The sequence below is a fragment of the Eptatretus burgeri genome, chromosome 14, assembly GCF_056783735.1.
Source record: "Eptatretus burgeri isolate ZD-2024b chromosome 14, Ebu_testis_v1, whole genome shotgun sequence".
Lineage (NCBI taxonomy): Eukaryota > Metazoa > Chordata > Myxini > Myxiniformes > Myxinidae > Eptatretus > Eptatretus burgeri.
The window spans coordinates 47,599,861-47,620,324 of NC_140974.1; the positions used below are offsets into that span (position 1 = coordinate 47,599,861).

Here is a 20,464-nt window from a genome sequence, read left to right on the forward strand (position 1 = left end):
ATACTGAAGGTGTGTGATGAGTTCAAAGGAGAATGAGCTGATATTGGAAGAGGCAGAGTGTTTTTTTGTCCCAGATGTGCCAGCTGCAGATATAGTGTACCACAATATTTGCAGCATCAACTTCAGAACAGGAAAACTAGTGCCAAACATATTCCAGCAAACCACAGAGCAGAGAGCTGCAAAATGCAAGGAAATCGGTGGAAGTGGTAGCCCCAAGGTTTCACAAAAATCTGAAGCCTTCCAAGCAGTAGCAGAGTATTTTGAAAATATTGATGATCGAGATATTGATCGAGATGCCTAAGGAATGATGAACAGGTGACCATCACTGATCACCTGTTCATAAACAAGATGAAATAATATCTTAAATATACTGACATAGACCCATACAGCTTTCCACACATGAAAAAGCCTTTCAAGCATGATTAACCATCACAGAGATCAATGGAAAACAAAATGCAGTTACCTTCCATACCACTGCTTCTAAAATATTCATAATTTCCATTGGCAAATGATGCAAAAAGAAAGCAATGAGAACAACCACATAATATAAGCAGCATATTTCACAAAGCAGGACACCAGAAAATTGATCAGGCGAGGGACACCTATCCCACTGCTGAGGACCTATCAACAGAAATAGCACTGGATTCATGCAGCTCATCCACAAGGGAGAACATTCCACAAGCTTGAGAATGTATCAACAGGTTGAGGAGGTACCTCCAGATCAATGGGGCTGGAAGGTCAGTCAAGGGAAAATGTGCCAATTTTGATGGACAATCTTCCAGCACCACAGGAACTACCCTATTAAAAGTGATATGGTGTATGTGCAAAACTGGTTGCTACAGTTTGAGATACACCTGTAGAAGAAATAGATAACGCTGTTCCATAGCCTGCAGTGAATGTTCTGGAGTGTGTTCAAACACTTCACTGTCTGCTATTGATACTGATTCAGAGGAAGAGCTAACAGAGGATAAGAACCTTGTAAAAAAGCGACTGGTCGTTAAGTGTGTTGACGTCTAGAAATTTCACACTAGATCGAGTTTAAACAATCTAATATTAGTGACTGGAAATTACAATGGCGATTGCTTTATGCTTAATGTGTAAAGATGTAATTGATGTTTGTGGTAGTATAGGTTGATGTTCATGGTAGTGCTTGCCTTTGTATTTGAATACCTGATACAGCCACAGCATATAAAAACTAATGTATCGATAATTCCAGCAGTGTGTGTGTGTGTGTGTGTGTGTGTGTGTGTGTGTGTGTGTGTGTGTGTGTGTGTGTGTGTGTGTGTGTGTGTATGTATGTGTCTGTGTGTCTGTGTGTCTGTGACTGCTGTTTCCCGACAACCACTGGTCCGACCTAATTGAAACTTGCCAGGTATATTTCTGGCGACCTGAGTATGTGCCTTTTCAAGATTTGATATTAATCGGACAAGTGATTCCCAAGTTATGGCCATTTATTTACCAAACCAATGACAGGACACGTGCTGCGTAGGCGTGGCCGATGCGCCATTTAGTTACCAATCACAGGACGTTGCTGCGTGGGCGTGGCTGCATCGGCCGGTGCACGGCCGGCCGACGATGACGTCACGTGCCGTGCTGGTTACGATGGGGATCGATCGGTGCCTTAGTTACCTTGGGGTAGGAGTGCCAATGGTAAATGGCAGCGAATGTCATGGCAAGCAAAGACAGGGAGGTAAACTTGATTTTAATTAACTCTGTGTGTAAGTATCACAGCAGTTGTTACTTCAATGCAAGCGATAATTTGTGGAATGATGTGAACATTCCGTGCGGGCACGCACTACTTTTGGATAGTGATGACTTACTGTATTATAATAATTTCTCGATTTCTTATCCGCATTTATAGATAAACACAATGCCCCAATCCAGTCGTCGTTTATGAGAGCGAAGGAATGGCCTGTGTGTTTGTTTGAAAGTTTTTTTTTTTTTTTTGTATGTACAGCCACGCACGTACGGGCATGCATGTACGGGCACGCACGTACGGCCATGCATGTACGGACACACACGTACGGACACGCACGTACGGCCATGCGAGAGCGAAGGAACGGCCTGTGTGGTTGTTGTTTCTGGCACGCGGTTTGAGTTTTTTTGCGGGGGGTGGGGTGGGGGGGAGGGTTTGCATGTACGTCCACGCATCTACGGGCATGCGCTAGTTTCAAATAATTTGGACAAACTTCTGGTATTTTTCACTTTTGCCAGATGAGAATTGTGAAATTTAAGGGGGTAGGTGTAAGCCGCCCCTTAAAAAAACATGTTCCACGAAACAGATGTTGGTAGATTTGGAAAATGATGTTGCCATATGCCTAAGGAATCAGAAAAAGCAGGTTTGAAAACTATTTCAATTTGTTTCACGTTATCCCATGATTCAGCACAGGCTGCCTGGACTAATTTGTAATATTTTTTTTTAAAATGATGTCAATTCCACCGCTGTCGAGAAATATCCAAACTTATAGAGCGCTCACCACTATGACTTAAGCACTCAAGCAAGCACTCCAACAAAACGGTTGATAAGGCATGGCTTGGCTTGGCAAGCGATAGCAAACTGATTGGTAATGGGACACATCTCCAAAAACCCAAAACATCACCGATTTCTTAACATTTTAAATTTCACTTCAGATTCGACATTTATTTAGTCCACGCAATCCGATCCTCAAAACTGAAACCATATTTTGATTACATACTTTAGTTAGCCTATGAGAGTAGATCACGGAAAATCATATCATATAATGCATGAAATCACTTCAAGTTCTTAATTTGAAAACTAGCACTTACAAAAGCGATGTATATATACAGTGATTAGTTGGTATGATGAACAGGCATTTGATGATATGAGTCGGGAAAGTAACAAAAAAAATTTAAGCGCGTTATCGTTAAGACACCATTGCAGCCTGTTTCAAGTCAAGGCATTGTTGAGCAGGCCAAACAAAATGGCGAAAAAAGACCCCAGCGAGGGAAAGTGGGCTGGACAAGAGGCTGACCAAGGATGATGCCTTGATGAAGAATAATTAAATAAGGCCATTAATTTTCTTCAAAAGGGGTGTTTAAATTAACCGAAACACCAAATTTTCATTCATCCACTGACTTGGAGTTCCCTTAGTATGCAAAGATTCAGGCCGTTTGGTTTCATGGTTTTGGAGTTATGGAGGACACACACACACACACACACACACACACACACACACACACACACACACACACACACACACACACACACACACACACACACACACACACACACACACACACACACACACACACTGGACATCATAACATACACTGCTCAAATAAACAACGAACAACCATATCCATATCTCTTCCACACTCAATCATGACCCCTTTTAGGGCTGAAAGAAACACCACCCAATCAATCTCAATCTACAACATTCAACCTGCCTCCATAAACTTCTTCCAAATTCAAAGTGAGCCATTCAAGGCAACCTGGGCCACTCTCTCACACATCCTTCTCCTTTCCCTTCCACACACTCTGAGTCGAGCAAGAAATGCATCAAAGGAATTGCCACTATTCCCTCTACACCCTACCTCAAATGGCTGACAAGCAACTCGCAAACCCTTCTCCCGACACTGCTTTCAGCTCACCATACTTTCCTTTCTTTCTCTTGTGCACCTCCACTATATTATCTTGTCAAGGTACTGACAATTCCCCAAATATGACATGCCTTGTTGTGCCTGACCAGATGACAATCTCAGGCCACAACCTTGTCACGTCGATCTCCTCTGGGAATACCATCTGTGGATTTAGGTCTGCCACCACCTGCCAATCACATGCCTTTGGCAGACTTCTTGCCTTCCATCTCCTCCTCCTTCCACCTCTTACCACCTGGCCCTTTTTAAAAAAAACACCAACTCTCTCCCACGGGCCTCCTGCTCCTTCTCCACTCCCATCTTTCTCGATCCCATCACCTCTTGTTGCACCGTATCCACGACTACTGCCAGCACTTGATCCTGCTGCCATCTATATCTTCCTGCTGCCAGTGCGACTGAACATGCACTCAGTGCAAACTGCATTGTTCCACGACCTCCACACCAAGGGCAGCTCTCCTCCTGTAACAACCCCCACAGCCTCTAGTTTGCTGGCGATGGAAGCACATCATATGTTGCCCACAACAGGAAATTCAACAGTATTGGATCCATCTTCCAAATCTTTTGCCATTTCAATGTCCTCACCTGCACACCCTCCAACCGCATCCAAGCACCTTGCTGTGCCTTTCCGACTGCCTTCACATACTTCCTCTCCTCCTCCTTTCTTCTCACTTCCCTCTCCACCATCTTCCTCCTTTCTTTCACACATGCCTTTCCCCATAGATCATGCTTCATCCACCCCAAGCCATGCTTCCCATGCTGCACAATTCCCAACACCTTTACAAAAGGCGACAAAAGGGCAAGCAATTTACAAAAGCAGACACAGAGCAGACTTATCCCGTTATCACTTCCACAATATTAAGTGCCATCTCTCTCACTCACACACACACACACACACACACACACACACACACACACACACACACACACACACACACACACACACACACACACACACACACACACACACACACACGCGATTAGATAGCCAGAAAGAAAGAGAGCAGATGAGGATAAACGACCTCGCAATACCTGGTGTGGTCGGCCGACCAACGCAACCCAGAACGCTTAGTGGGAGGTAGGGGGAGAAATACTGGTGTCTAAGGTGTGGGAGTGGGAGGTGCGGTGCCAGAGGAAAATGTGATTGCGAGTCAGTAGGATGCTCTTTTGTGCGTCCAAAGTGGATGAGATAGAGGGGTGGAAAGAGAGAGGGAAGAGGGAAGATGCAGTTATTAAGCAGTTATTCCTGTTTGACCAATTCGATATATATATATATATATATATATATATATATATATATATATATATATATATATATATATATATATATATATATATATATATATATATATATATCGAATTGGTCAAACAGGAATAACTGCTTAGCATATACCTTATACACTGACAGCCCAAGACTCTCGAGCCCTGTTCTTCATTGCATGGCCCGCAAGCCACTGGCGGGCCCTGGTGGCCTAAAGTGTGGCCCCTGATGCGTGGCTGATAATACACAAATGTGAAAATGCTCCATCATAATCTGCCAAAAATGCTATCAAATTGACCTCATGGTTTCAAATGAGTGTTCCAACGCGAAACATAAAAGTAACAGAAGTACATCAGGGCATGGTTGCAGTGTACAAACAATTACACTTGCAGCCCAGTTAACCACAACGAAGAAGAGTATGTGGAGGTGCGGTGAATTAGCAGCCATTAAGGAGTCCTGCAGTGTGCTGGTTCTCATACTGTCTTATCGGCAAAAGTGCCCCCCCCCTCTAAACTAATCGTGTAAATTCACTGCTCTCTCGGGATGCACACTCGTCTCCAAACAGTGGAGGGACCTCATGAATAAGTTATCTTCTCTTGATGCTTCGCAGGTGTTCATGATTGACAGGCTAACATGTCATGGTGAATAATCTGAAGCTATAATAATGACTTGGTAACGGTAATTGGCCAAAAGCGTTTCTCACACTCAAAATGAATCTCCACTATGGGTCAACCCGTTTATAAAGTGATTTATTTTTGAGTTCAAATAATCGTTTTACTTTGTGTTTGAGCATTGTTAGTATCAAAATAGAGCAAATGCTTTCATTTGTGCTAACAAAATATCTCATTAAAACCGATCTAATTAAACAACCACTCTTAATGAGTTATCTTTAAACAAGCCCATGTAAAAATCGCCATTCTCTATCGTTGGGGGGGGGGGGGCGGCGTGGCGGTTTGGGGGGTTGGGAGGATATAAAAAAACTTCCCACTCTTTTCACAAGTCGTGAATAATATTGTAAATCGGTGGCCTTTAGTATAGAAAGGCGGTGTTGGAGGTGCTATCACGCTCTACAGTCGATGGAGTTTCATCAAGAGTTTCTGTGGGCAACAAGACATGGTGGTACCCATTGTCCACTCCAGTTTCTGGGTCAGATTTTTGAGCAACAATGGGGATTGGATCTACACCTGTGAGTATAATTATCAAAAGCAATAACTGATATAGTTATGGCGAGGGAGGGGCAACAAATAAATAGTGAGATGTAATAGTGTGTCCGTGATGTTAATACAGCGAATAACATCAAGCATGTATAATAATCTATCTATAATTCCAGCAATCTGTGTGTGTGTGTGTGTGTGTGTGTGTCTGTGACCGCTGTTTCTCGACAACCACTGGTCCGATCTAATTGAAACTTGCCAGGTATATTGCTGGGGACCTGAGTATGTGCCTTTTCAAGGTTTGATATTAATCGGACAAGTGCTTCCCAAGTTATGGCCATTTATTTACCAACCAATGACAGGAACCGTTGCTGCGGCCATTTTATATCAACCAATGACAGGAAGCGTTGCTGCGAAGCCGTGGTCGATGGTGAAGAGAAACTCAGCCGCGTTCGCCATTACGGGTTTTTTCTCTCCTCCCCTCTCCTCCCCTCTCCTCTCCTCTCCTCTCCTCTCCTCTCCTCTCCTCTCCTCTCCTCTCCTCTCCTCTCCTCTCCTCTCCGTGTTTTTTCCTTGCGAAAAGGCAAAATACGTTTGCGCTAATTGAATAATTGGCCATTAAAAGCCTCCGTATTCTTGCCTGGATGAGGAAACAAAGAAGAAGCGCCGTTTCCTCAGCGATGTTGTTTATGAAGAGGTGCTCACAAGATAAAGGTTGTACAATGTACATGGAGACGATTTTTATTATTATCTTGCCAAAACGAAGTTTTTGCAAGATATGTGAGCTTGTATGTTTTTTATTATTATTATTATTTTTTTTATTTTTTATTTTTATCTTGCCAAAACGAAGTTTTTGCAAGATATGTAAGTCAGCTTGTATGTTTTTTTATTGTTTGTTTTTTTTTGTTTGTCTGTAATCACGTATAAAAAATATTGCAGAGCACAGTTATCATTGGAAATTTTTGTAACTTCGCATATCAGAGGCCTATAGAGGTCCCTTTCAGTGCACAAAATTTTGAAGGTCAATGTCAAAGGTCAAGGTCACTTTGTCGCAAATCAGGGGAGTCGACGAAACCCTTATTTTTTGAGTAATTTTGATCAGATCGTCTTCAAACTTCATGGGAATATAGTTCATGGTCTGGCGCTCAGCTGATTAATTTTTGGTGGCGATTGGCCTTTGACCTTCATTTGTTTTTTTTGTTGTTTTTTTGTTTTTGTTTTTGGTCTGTAATCACGTATAAATCACTCTGCAGAGCACAGTTATCATTGGAAATTTTTGTAACTTCGCATATCAGAGGCCTATAGAGGTCCCTTTCAGCGCATACAATTTTGAAGGTCAAGGTCAAAGGTCAAGGTCACTGTCGCAAATCAGCGGAGTCGATGAAACCCTTATTTTTTGAGTAATTTTGATCGGATCGTCTTCAAACTTCATGGGAATATAGTTCATGGTCTGGTGCTCAGCTGATTAAATTTTGGTGGCGATTGGCCTTGACCTTCATGGTTAGCGCCTCAGGTCAAACATATTTGACCCCAAGGTCAAATTTTCAAGTTTTAGGAACCATATCGTGTAGTACCTCAAATTGAACACCTCGATGAGTGCTTTCTAGACATGTCAAGCTTGAGATATTATGACGTCATTTGGTGACGTTATGAGGCAAACGCATATTTTTCATGGTCACTCTGTAGAATGATTCTCATCGGAATCTCTCGTAGGCAGATATTCCTCAAGGAGTCGCTCCTGGTGGATAGCAGCTCTGTTCACCTCAGTGTGACCTTAAAGAAGTCACACATGGTCACCTTTTGGCAAGATACGGGTCACCCTGCGGGTGACATTGGTTGATTTTTTTTTGCACGTACAGCCACGCACGTATGGGCACGTGAAAGCGAAGGAACAGCTTGTGTGGTTGTTGTTTCTGGCACGCGGTTTGAGTTTTTTGTGGGGGGCGGGGGGGGGGGGAGGGTTTGCACAAACGGCCACGCATCTACGGGCATGCACGAGTAATAATAATAGTAATAATAATAACTAGCCGAAACCCCGTCACAGACGGATTCCGTTCATTCAACTACCCTCACCAGCTCACCCACACTCGAGGAACATGGTCTGGACAGGGCGTGCTTGCCCCCGCATACTCATCCCCCGCCCCTGCCCCATTTCCCTCCCCTCCCCCGCCTTCAATTTGCTTACCCCCACCCAAAAATTTAATTACCTCGGCCCGCCCCCGCCTCTTCACTCCCCACCCCCGTCTCTTGATTCCCTGCCCCACTTGCCCCCAGGCCCCGGCCCCCTGTCCACCCCTCACACTCAACCCTTCCTAATTCACCCCAGCCCCCGCCCCATTCCCCCCCATCTCCCGCTTTCAATTTCCTGACCCCCGCCCAAAAATTTGCTTACCTTGCCCCCCCTGCCTCTTCACTCTGCCCCCCGTCTTAACGAAAAGTGTTTATTCTGCTTCAGAGTCGAAAGTTGACTATTGCCACTACGTGTGATGCACTCACAGGTACGAAGTTTCTTTCAGTCCAGGTCACAGTACCGAGAAAAAGGTGACGCGACCGCTAGGAGGAGCACAAAATTGGTCCTTCAGTATTAATATATAGATAATGCATCACTAAATCTTACAGGTTGAAATGCCGAACAAATACCATCATCCAGTTGTCATCCAACACTGATTTAACACTTCTAGAGATGGTGACGCCAGATAGACATGTGGTACTCTGACACGTGGCTGACACCTGTCACATGGTGCTTGAGGTAATGGCAATGATTTATAACAGGGGCACAAGGGCCTACTAAGTGAAATATATTGCTTGAGACAGGAGGATCCTGAGAAGTCCAGGGGGTGAAGATTTTGCTCCTTTCTTCAGGAGGAAAAAAAACAACATAACTCAGATGAAAGATAATGACTTTCATGAAAAAAAAAACTTTCTGTTTCATTCTAACCAACGAGTAATTACCCACTCCAACCAGGTATGAAATATAGTGTCAGAACTCCCTCCTACTCAAGGTCCTGCTTCTTCTTCGTGTAATGGACGAAGATACACATCTCGTTTTAGTAATAACACCCATTCCCTCCAGGAGTGAAAAATTGTGTCAATACCCACTCTCTCCGGGAAGAGTCAGCAATTAAAGCATCTGCACCACACTCCGTGTACAGGCGAAAATCGCAATGTTAGTTTTGGTTTCCACAGTCGAGGCTCGTATAAGAGCTAACACACAGAACGTACAACAAGAGGGGCGGGAGAGGGAAGGATAAAAACAGTGGGGAACAGAGACATGAGGAGATCTGTGGAAGGGAGGAAGGGGCGGAATACACAGGGTAAACAAGATGAACACTACAGGGACTTTCAGGTCCTTAAACTACAGGGACTTTCAGGAAGGAAAGCAGGGAATTTGAAGGAGGTGGGCTTGGGGTGGATTAACGGGGGTAGAAAAGATTGTGGTTTTAGATGGGGGAACATAAGAGATGGTGGTGAACAGCTGTTTTGAAGACCTGGAAGAAAGAGTGGGATTGAAGAGAGTGTTGGAGATTGTTCCAAATGCAGGAAAAAAAAGAGGAATGAAAGAGTTTAGGTGAGCAATGATTCTTGATTTTGGTAGTTTTACCAGAAGGGGAATGATGGCGGACTTTGAGTGCCCTGCTGAAATATGGGGTGGAGGGGGGGGACATATCTCAGACAGAGCAGGGGGGGGTGTCTTCTCCTAACAGAGGAGACAGTAGAAGACAGAAAGAGCACCGAGCTGCCTACGGTGAGAGAGTGAGAGACCCAAAGACAGCCTCATCGCGGGAGATACCAATGATCCTAAATACCTTGGTTTTCACTAATTGAAGCTGAGAGAGGTAGAGGTGGGAGCACCAGCCAGAGGGGAGAACAGTACTCCATCAGGCTGTTAATGAAAACTTTGTATGTGGTCAGCAGCTCAGGTGTGCCAATGAAGGACTCTGCATGACGGATGATGCCCAGTCGGCGACTGGCTTTGGAGGCCAGCTTAGAAATGTGGCTTTCCCAGAAAAGATCATGGCAGATATTGAGACCTAGAAATTTGACGAAAAGGACTTCTTCAAGAGGATTGTTGAGAAAGTAGATGGGGGGGGGGCGTGGTTGTTCCAGATGGTCCTTTCGGAGCGACATAGTGAGAGGGTGAGATTTGTCAGAATTGAAAGACATGTTCCACGTGCTGGACCAGTTTTTGATATTATCCAGATCTGCAGAGAGTGAAGAGGCTGCTGCTTGGCAATCTGATGGATGACAGATGGTATTGCAGATGGTGGAGTCATCAGCAAAGAGATAAAGAGGATTTTCTAGAGAAACAGAAAGATCATTCATGAAAACCAGAAAAGAAAATAGGGCCCAGAACGCTACCTTGAGGAACTCCAGCCTGGACAGGAAAAGGGGTTGAGAGACCTCCATTAAGGACCACACATTGGCTGCAATAGGAGAGGAAGTCTGCGAGTCATGAGTGTAGATGTCCTTGGATACCATAGGAAGAGAGTTTGGTGAGCAGGCCAGGGTGCCAGAACGTATTGAAAGCACATGACATGTCTAGGGAGATGGCTCTGATTTCATCTCTGGCATTGAGGACCTCCATCCATTGTTGTGAGAGCAGAAGCAGCATTTCCATGGTGGAGTGACCTGGTCTGAATCCAAATTGATGATTGGAAATCAAACCATTGGAGAAGAGGAAGGATTTAATATCTGAAGTGATGATGGATTCCATAACCTTGCTGATGATTGGGAGAAGGCTGATTGGTCTGTAGTTGCTGGGATCTGTTTTTGCACATTTTTTTATGCGGAGCGGTAATGTTTGCTGATTTCCAAGCAGATGGCAGATGAGCTTGAGCAAATGAAAAGGTGAATAGAACAGAAGGTAAGTTGGAGCAGCAGAGCAGTTTTTAGGACACGTGGGCTGATGCTGTCTGGACTGGTTGCAGAATGTGAGTGGAGGTTTGATAGCAAGCTCTCCACTTTGTCAGGAGAAAAGGACACAGAGTCCAGAAACAGCTGGGTGCAACTGAGTAAGGTGAGTCCAGAAAGCAATGAGTTTGGGAAACAAGATTTTGAAGCAAACACGGATTTAGGCATTGGGCCTTTTCACGTGCAGTGTCAGCTGTGTGGCCATTTGAGGTAAGGGAGGGGATGTTGGGGAACAAACACCAGAAACAGACTTAACTAGATGCCACCAAGATTTGGAGGAGGGAAACAGGTTTCAGAGATCAGACTTGAGATTAGAACGATTTTGTTTTCTGGCTCTCTTGAGGGTAGACACACACTTGTTACGAGCTTTGTGGAAGGAACTGAGATTGTCTACAGTTGGACTTGCCTTCCATGACGTGAAGGCAAGTCGTTTCAGGACAACTGCCTCACCATAAGTTTCAGTGTATCATTGGCAGGAGGAAGGGTAGGACAACCGAAGACGAGATGGGATAAATCTGTGAATGAGGGAGAGCAAGTTTCTTTGAAAGAATTCCCAGGACGAGTTGATGTCGGAGGAAGTGGAGATGGTCGACCAGTCTAGAAGTTTGATGGCTGCTTGAAGTTCCTGCCAATCAGCCTCAGAGAAATGCCAGACTCGACGGCACTGAGGTGGTTCTCTAAGAACAACCAAGGAGCTGTCTACTTTGACAAGCATGAACTGATTCGAGCAGAGGAAGAACAGCAGATATTTTCGGGGAAATTGGTCAAAATCGCATCCAGAAGAGATGGAGTACCATTGGTTGAGATCCTGGTCGGGAAGTTGACACATTGTGTCAGTCCCAATGAGTCGCAGAAGTCTTTTGCTGAAGTGCCATGGCAGCTGAGAGAGGTACCCACACCCAGCCAACTGGCATGATGAAAATTGAAGTCACCACATATGAGGAAGAGAGAGTTTGGATGAGGGGATCGAAGTTGGTCCAAGTTTTCGGCGAGCGAGATGTAAATGGAGTCATCACTGTTTGGTGGATGACACAACACACCATATATGTTATGTTACGTCCCCATTCATAACATAACAGATGTTATCTCCCCATTGTTACCAGGGGTGGGGAGGAGGGAATTATATTGTGCCCATGACCTGACCATACGTACTGCAAGTACATTTAAAAAAAATTGGTGGAGATGTACATGCACACATACAAACATACATACAGAGAATTGCTTTATTTTAGTATGGTCATGGGCAGCAGGATGGCCAAGGTCCTTGAAGTATGCACACTCCCCTCTATGCTGTCTTGCCTGTGTTCAAATACTGATCCAGCTATAAACTGCCAACCTGGTGTTTCACAGGCAGGATGATTCATCAATGTGTGTGGCATCCCTTGGATGAATGTTAAACTGGTTGTCCTGTCTACCGGCATTAGTTGGTAGACATTAAAGTTCCCACCGCGTCCTTCATGAAGAGGAGAAAATCGCTAGCGAGATATCGACGCCACTCTGAACAAATTCCAAATTCCTGCCCTAACGTAGAAAGGGCAATGCATCAGCGGCACAGCCAAACCTTCAGTCAAACTCCACTCTCCTGGGGCATCGAAACTCCACTCCTCCGGAGACGCCCGTAACTCCACCCCTCGGGAGGCAACAAAAAGCTCTTCCCCTCGCTCTCTGGACTGCGGAGCCCCTCTCAACAGAGCTGTCATTCTTCTCCACCTCACCAGGTCCCTCACCCAGTGGGACATACAAGAGATTATAAGCACAACATTCTTCACCTTAATCACTAACAATTTAACTATTTATCACAATGCATGACACTCCATATGGTGCACATTTCAACAGAGAATTCTGAAGCTCTGTTTCCCAACTTAATCACATTGACATGAGTTAAGTCATCATATACAAACCACACTACTCTCTACATTTCTATCTGTTTTAAGGCAATATTTACCCCTCTATAAATGTAACAATTTGTATATATATATGTATATACACATGTGTGTAAATATATGTATATATACTGTATATATCACTATTTTAACTATTAATCTGTATATATATAATCTGTATATATATATATATGTATATATATATATATATATATATATATATATATATATATATATATATATATATATATATGTATATACACATGTGTGTAAATATATGTATATACACATGTGTGTAAATATATGTATATATACTGTATATATCACTATTTTAACTATTAATCTGTATATATATAATCTGTATATATATATATATATATATATATATATATATATATATATATATATATATATATATATATATATATGTATATACATATATATATATATATATATATATATATGTATATACACATGTGTGTACATATATGTATATATACTGTATATATCACTATTTTAACTATTAATCTGTATATATATATATATAATCTGTATATATATATATATATATATATATATATATATATATATATATATATATATATGTATATACACATGTGTGTAAATATATGTATATATACTGTATATATCACTATTTTAACTATTAATCTGTATATATATAATCTGTGTATATATATATATATATATATATATATATATATATATATATATATATATATATATATGTATATACACATGTGTGTAAATATATGTATATATACTGTATATATCACTATTTTAACTATTAATCTGTATATATATAATCTGTATATATATATATATATATATATATATATATATATATATATATATATATATATATATGTATATACACATGTGTGTAAATATATGTATATATACTGTATATATCACTATTTTAACTATTAATCTGTATATATATATATATATATATATATATATATATATATATATATATATATATATATATATATATATATATATATATATATATGGGAAGTTTTCTAATGTGAGTATGTGAAAGGCTTTAGGACTGGCAGAACCTTGAGGACAAATCTGTCCCGAATCGAGGCTCCACAGCTCACGCACACGTGCTTGGCTGGTCCAGTCCTGGTGGACACACCATTGGGGGATGAAGGAAGCGGATGCTCCACTGACGGACATTTTGATCTTTCTGTTGGTGCTCGATCCTGCTTTAACGAAAAGAAGTGATAAAAAAAACTTTTATTCCTTTCATTGGATCTTTGTTTCTCTGGAAGAAATTGAGGCTCATGGCTCAATCGACAGAGATTGAAAAACTGGCAGGGGGTCAAAGATGAACAGATGGACAAAAATACACTGCAGTGTGAGAAAGAGTGGCAGAGAGGAAAGGGGTAAAAAAAAAAGGAGGTATCAGCAAGACCTTAGAATTGCAAAGAGAATTGCAAGTAAATAAACTAGAATGACACTTGGTGGAGTGCATACCTCCGCCAGGCTGAACAGTTTACATTTTGTATCCCGCTCATATGCCCGATCTGTATCCAGACCATTTATCCTTTCCACTCACCGAGATCTAATAAGCTTGTTTTCGTCACCTCCCCATGTCCTCCAACAACTATTGTCATAATCTGTCTATAATTTTTGTCATAATCCAGCATAATTTTGTCCAACATTTTGAAATATCGTGCTTCATATCGTCTTGGCCGCACTTCTCATTCGTGAAGAATCACTTGAAAAAAATGTAAATCCTTGTATCTGGATCTGGATCCGAATCTTCACCAAAATTGAATCAATTCTTCCATTTCACACACCCAACCAGTCTACTAAGTTGAGTCTAAATCCGTCAATAACTTTTTGAGATATCATGCTATCTATAGTTTTTGGCCATATCTCTAAATGGTAAAGCATCACTTAAATAATTCGAATATCTGGTTCTTCATCAAAATCTAATCAATTTGTCTTTGTCACACGCCTAAGCTGTTGACAAAATTTCATCCGAATCTGTCCATAACCATTTGAGATATCCTGCAAACAGACAGATAGATAGACAAACAAACAGACAGGGCTCAAAATATCACGTACGTCCACCTTTGGTGGCGGAGGAAATAAAGTTATGAATAAAAACATTTATTTACTTTTGTGTAAAATGGGGTTCTTGGATCTATGAGGATGGTATTTATGATAATCAAGACAATGCAGAATTTAACAGACATGTTTTAAAGATTAAATATAATCATACGATAATGAAGCTATGGCGTATATGTGTATGTATGGATGTAGCTGAAACTCCAGGGATTGCATTTTTCATAAACTAAGATGAGTACATAACTTTTTAAAGGTAAAATTAAGCAATAATTCAATTGTCATTTTGATGATCTTTTATACTTTACACCAGCCAAATAAATTAAGGTTTTTGTACATACTTTCAGTTTTAGCCCAAGTTTTCAAAGCTGAATAGTGTGAAAATACAGTAGCATCGCCCATCATTTTTACGAACCTTTCTGCTCATAATAATAATAATAATAATGGTGATTATTATTATTATTAGTATTATTATTTTCATTTACTTAATTACCACTCAGTGAGAAGCAAAACCATTGCAAGTTTCAATCTAATTTTTCAAACGAAACTTCGTACATTGTACGCTAATTTGTTGATTCTTTGCAATAATAATTGCTTCCTGAAATACGAATTAATTCATGTCCTTATATTTATGGAATCGAATATGAGAAAATATAATTCGTTGAACTGTTGAGCTGTTGATCATTATGCTTTATAATCGATTTATAAATTTACTCTGTATGGAGACAGAAAAAGTCAGCGATTTATTTTGGAAAACTTTTCCAAAAATACAAAAAAACCATATATATCTCGATATATATATATATATATATATATATATATATATATATATATATATATATATATATATATATATATATATATATATGTAACGTATTATTTTTTATCGAGAAAATAACTATCATAGTGGTGGGGCATGAATTTGGAGTTCGGGACAAGATAGCGGTAGCAGAATTGAACACGGAGTGAGTGCAAAGCAATGACTCGGTGTGGAAATGGAGCCTGTGTTGTTAAAGAAAATACTTATTTTGCATATACACATATAAATGATCCATTTTTAACGGAAAAATATTAATCGATATATTATTTGCTGCCAAGTTACAATGTTTGGGCAAATTTAAGCAAAATAACTTATTAAAAAAAATCACAGGAGGTTCGATTATAGTGATCACTCCAATGACATAACGAAGGTAAAACATGCGATTGGCTTTAATGTCAAAATAATAACTTGCTGATGCATGTACATATGTATTTTTGTTAAAAATAAAAAGATATGAATAGGTACATTCCTATGATTTGTGTATATATATAAATATATGAAATACTTTTGTATATTTTCTAACTCGCTATGTATCGAAAAAGAATAAATAAAAGTTGACTTTTCTTTAGCTATCATATTTTGTTTGAAGAACTTTTTTCTTTGAACGCAATATATATATATATATATATATATATATATATATATATATATATATATATATATATATATATATATATATATATATACATATATTTTAAAGACTTGACATGTACACAGAGCTTTGCCTGAAACAGAAAATACAGGTGCTTTGTCTAAGAAGCTTGAAAATATGAGAACAGAATATGAGGATTTTTTATGAAACGCACATGCTGCACACGTACCTGTGCCCCGGGTCTGTGCACACGACTTGTCCTCACTCGAGCTTTGCGGAGTGGTCTGGGTTCATCCATGGTAACCTCACTCTCGCTCTTGCAAAAACGGCTATGTACGTGCAACCGAGAAGACCTAACGCAGGGTCAAAAGCGAGTGTGTTTGTGGTTTGTGCACTCACTCAGAATAAGACACGAGGTTGGGTTTCACGGTCGGGTCTCGGACATGAATGGAATGACACAATCCGAGTTCACAGAGCTAAGTTATATATTATTATTATATATATATATATATCAAGAATACGGATTGGGAGAGGAAGAGGAAGAGTGGGCTAGGCACCAGAGAGGGAAAGTGCGAGAATGAAAGAGCCAAAGCGCTGTGCACCGGGCTCTTGAGCGAAAATGGTGCCCAATTTGTCAGTCATTTTGTTTCCCTCCGCTTACCGGAAGGTCCTTCAAGTAATTGCTGCCGTTTGTGCAGCCATCTTGGACGGAGCTTTGTGAATATCTTCAATTACATTGTCATTGTGCACCGCAGCTAGAGGCAGCGCTCTCGGAGTCAAAAGTCTCAATTTGGGACGTCAATCAGTCAGGGAGTGACACCTCACCGAAAGGGGAATGATTTCGTAATAACAGTAATTAAAAATCTCATCATTTTTCATTTGAGGCTGGTACCCAAAGCCAATGTACAGGTGAGAAGCCGTGATCGAGAGCCCTCGAGAAGAAGACCAGTCCGGTTCGGCCATTGATGCGCCTCGCTTGCTCCATTCCTCAGAGAAAGAACGAGTGATTGCTCTGGCAATTAGCAGCGGCACAGGCAGAGGGAGAAAATTATCGGTGGGAATTAAATCGACACAAAGATCTGCAGGGATGACACCCCGCCTGGAAAACAGCTACGGCCCACCTGAATCCGTGCATGTCTTTCTGAAGATGAGCAAACTTTTTAGTGGAATTGTGAAAATGATATACACAGTATATGCATGTACATATGCATATATATGTATATGTATATTTAAATATACATATATATCCTTGGCAGGATAGCCGATAGCTGAGAGGTATGCACACTTTAATTGAAGCTGTTGTTTCGTCTGGGTTTGAATATATCGGCACAACTACAAACTCTCACCCTGGTGTTTGCGTGCAGGGCGATTCATCAATGCGTGCACCATCCACTGGATGGACGTCAAGCTGGGTGTCTTATCTGCGAGCATTGTGCAATTACAAATTTCTGTCACCCTCAGTCGAACATCAGGCCTGGCGAGTTTGTTCCTGCGAGACATAGGCCAAAAACGTTCCCCGGCCTATCCCATGACAAGGTAGGAATAGTTGGGTCCTTTAAAAAAACAAAATGCGCGCGCACACGCACACACACACGCACACACACACGCACACGCACACGCACACACACACACACACACACACACACACACACACACACACACACACACACACACACACACACACACATAGCAGCATCAGCAATCAGGTCACTTTCAAGAATGACTTATCACAAGGAAAGTGGGAGCATTGAGCACAAGCTCACTCGTGGCAACTTAACCCAATGTATGAGGCCACACCTCTTCCACCCTGATGGTGGCACACAAATACTGGTGGTGAGTGATCTACTGGTGGTTCTCCTCTAGCACGGTCAAGGTGACGGTTTCTGTTGGCGTCTGCCTCCGCTGCTTTGGTCGCTTCTGCCGCAGAGGATCTACACTTCACTGATACACACCAAGCATGCCTGTCCTTTGCCTTCTCTTCCCATTCCTGTGTGTTTTCTTTTTGTGAGAGTGGCATATCTGGGGGAGGGGGTTCAAGGTTGGGGAAGACACCAATTCTCTCTTCCTAAATGTGTATTGTATAGCACCCTCGGTGTTAGCCGGTAAAACAAATCATCATCTTCCTATCTAAAGAAACTTGAAACAATTTTACTGTGATGTTGAAATCTGAGTGAGAACAATTCGAAATTTTCAAAATGTTTTATTTCATTAATTTTAAACAGAGGTTCAAACCAAAGAATGCAAAACTGACCTTCGTCGTGTGTGTGTGTGTGTGTGTGTCACTCTGGGGGTGGGGGGGGGGGAGATTGGTCGGTATGTGGACTGTGATAGGAACTTAGAACTTGAAGCAGCATGGTGGAATTTTCTCGAGAGTAGCTTCGTGATTTTACATGAGTTATCATGTGTGGAGCATGTTTCGCGGAAATTTAAAAACTGTTCGTTTTGGGTGAAACTGAGTTATTACTGATCATATTATGACAGATTACATTCATTTTCCTTAAAACTAAATTGCAAACATATTTACACTCACCTACAACATTTTAAAGTTTTCACAAGCATATATAATTTTGTATTATGATGTATAGTTTGCTAAATAAAACAGATATTGGATTAATCAGTGTAACAGCTGCAAGTTACATTTTCTTGGCATTATTACATTGGCATACCATATAAATATTATTGTTTTCACTTTATCCAATGGTCGCTGCATCAAACTGTGAGTTGAAAATTATACCTGCTACACATGTAACTCGTCACTTATGATTGGTTGCTTGAAATATTACACAAACAACTCCAGTGGTTAAGTTTAATCAACTTGCTTGCCTAAATCCTTGCAACATGATAAGTATTGTTTGGAAACTGGTTTCTCATCTGCATAAGAAATTGTACAGTTATTATGTGCTTATTTGAACACTGCTGCATTATATTGTTGCGGGGAGTAGATGGAGGAATTTCATATCAAAGTTATGATTGTATAGAGTTCCTTGTCCGTGGACGTGTAGGAGGCATCTCAATGTAAATTAAGTAGGGAGACTGTGAGCTTAAGTGTTACTTGTCACCACACGGGGGTTGGTGCCGTGTTAATTAGGTATAGTCCGGATGTCAAACACAATTTTTCAAGATGACCTTTCATTTGGGTCCGCACAATGTTTTTTCTGCATTTTTGTGTTCACCAGACCATCTGAATGAATATTCCGATTGATGCCACTCTGGCACCCTTGAGCATTTTTGTAGAAATCCATTAATATGCAAATTAGTGGTGGCCATTGTCGAAATTACTATTTTTCTTAATACAGTCAAAGCTCGTTACTATGCCACCTCGCTTCTATGCCACTCTCGCTATTATACCACTTTTGCTCGGTCCCGACAAAATTCAATACAAAATAAATTTACTATGCCACCCCCTACTCTCGCTACCATGCCACTACTGTGTGACTGTTATAAGGCACGAGTCGTGAAAAAGTCTGTATTGCGCAGTGCTCGATTATCACACTCACGTCCAAAGGCGAAGCGACGAACTACAGTCCAGCTGCGCACAACATAACTCAATACGTACGCGCATAGTCAGACTGTGTCAAAACACGCGATTCTTCTCCCCGATGCCAGCCACAACAAGCCAATCACAACACGCACAACGAGACACAAAAAAGCGCGAGCACACACACAGACATGCAGGCACACGTACAACAGTGACATCATTTTTTTTCAAATTCAGCCCATAATGTCAGCTCAGAAACGCAAGCGAACCGACTTTACGCTGAAGGAGAAGAAGGAGATCATCGATGCCGCGAAGAAGGAGCCGAATCAGTCCAAGTTGGCCAGGGAGATTAGCAAGAAATGGGGCGTCGAAGTGAAGAGAACCACCGTGAAGGGCATTCTCAGCAAGAAGGATGCAATCGAGGCTGCAATCAAAGCTGGATTTCCATCGAAGCGCATGAAGTTGACGCAGGCTCACGACCCGAAGCTTGATGAGGGAGTGCTCATGTGGCTGAAGCAATCAAGAGGACAGAATGTGCCTGTCAGTGGCGATCTGATCAAGGAGAAGGCGATGAAACTGGCCGAGCTGATGCACATCCCAGACTTCATGGCGAGCGACGGTTGGTTGGGCAATTTCAAGAAGTGCCACGG

The 20,464-nt window shown here is 41.3% G+C and overlaps 1 long non-coding RNA gene across 1 annotated transcript in view; it reads left to right on the forward strand.

Moving 5' to 3' along the window:
- The window catches only part of LOC147013119 (uncharacterized), a 67,679-nt gene extending 49,759 nt beyond the window's left edge, over positions 1-17,920 (forward strand). Inside the window, exon 4 of the long non-coding RNA XR_015051205.1 lies at positions 17,701-17,920. This is a non-coding gene — a long non-coding RNA (uncharacterized LOC147013119). The remainder of the gene's footprint in view (positions 1-17,700) is intronic.
- Positions 17,921-20,464: the final 2,544 nt, after the last annotated feature.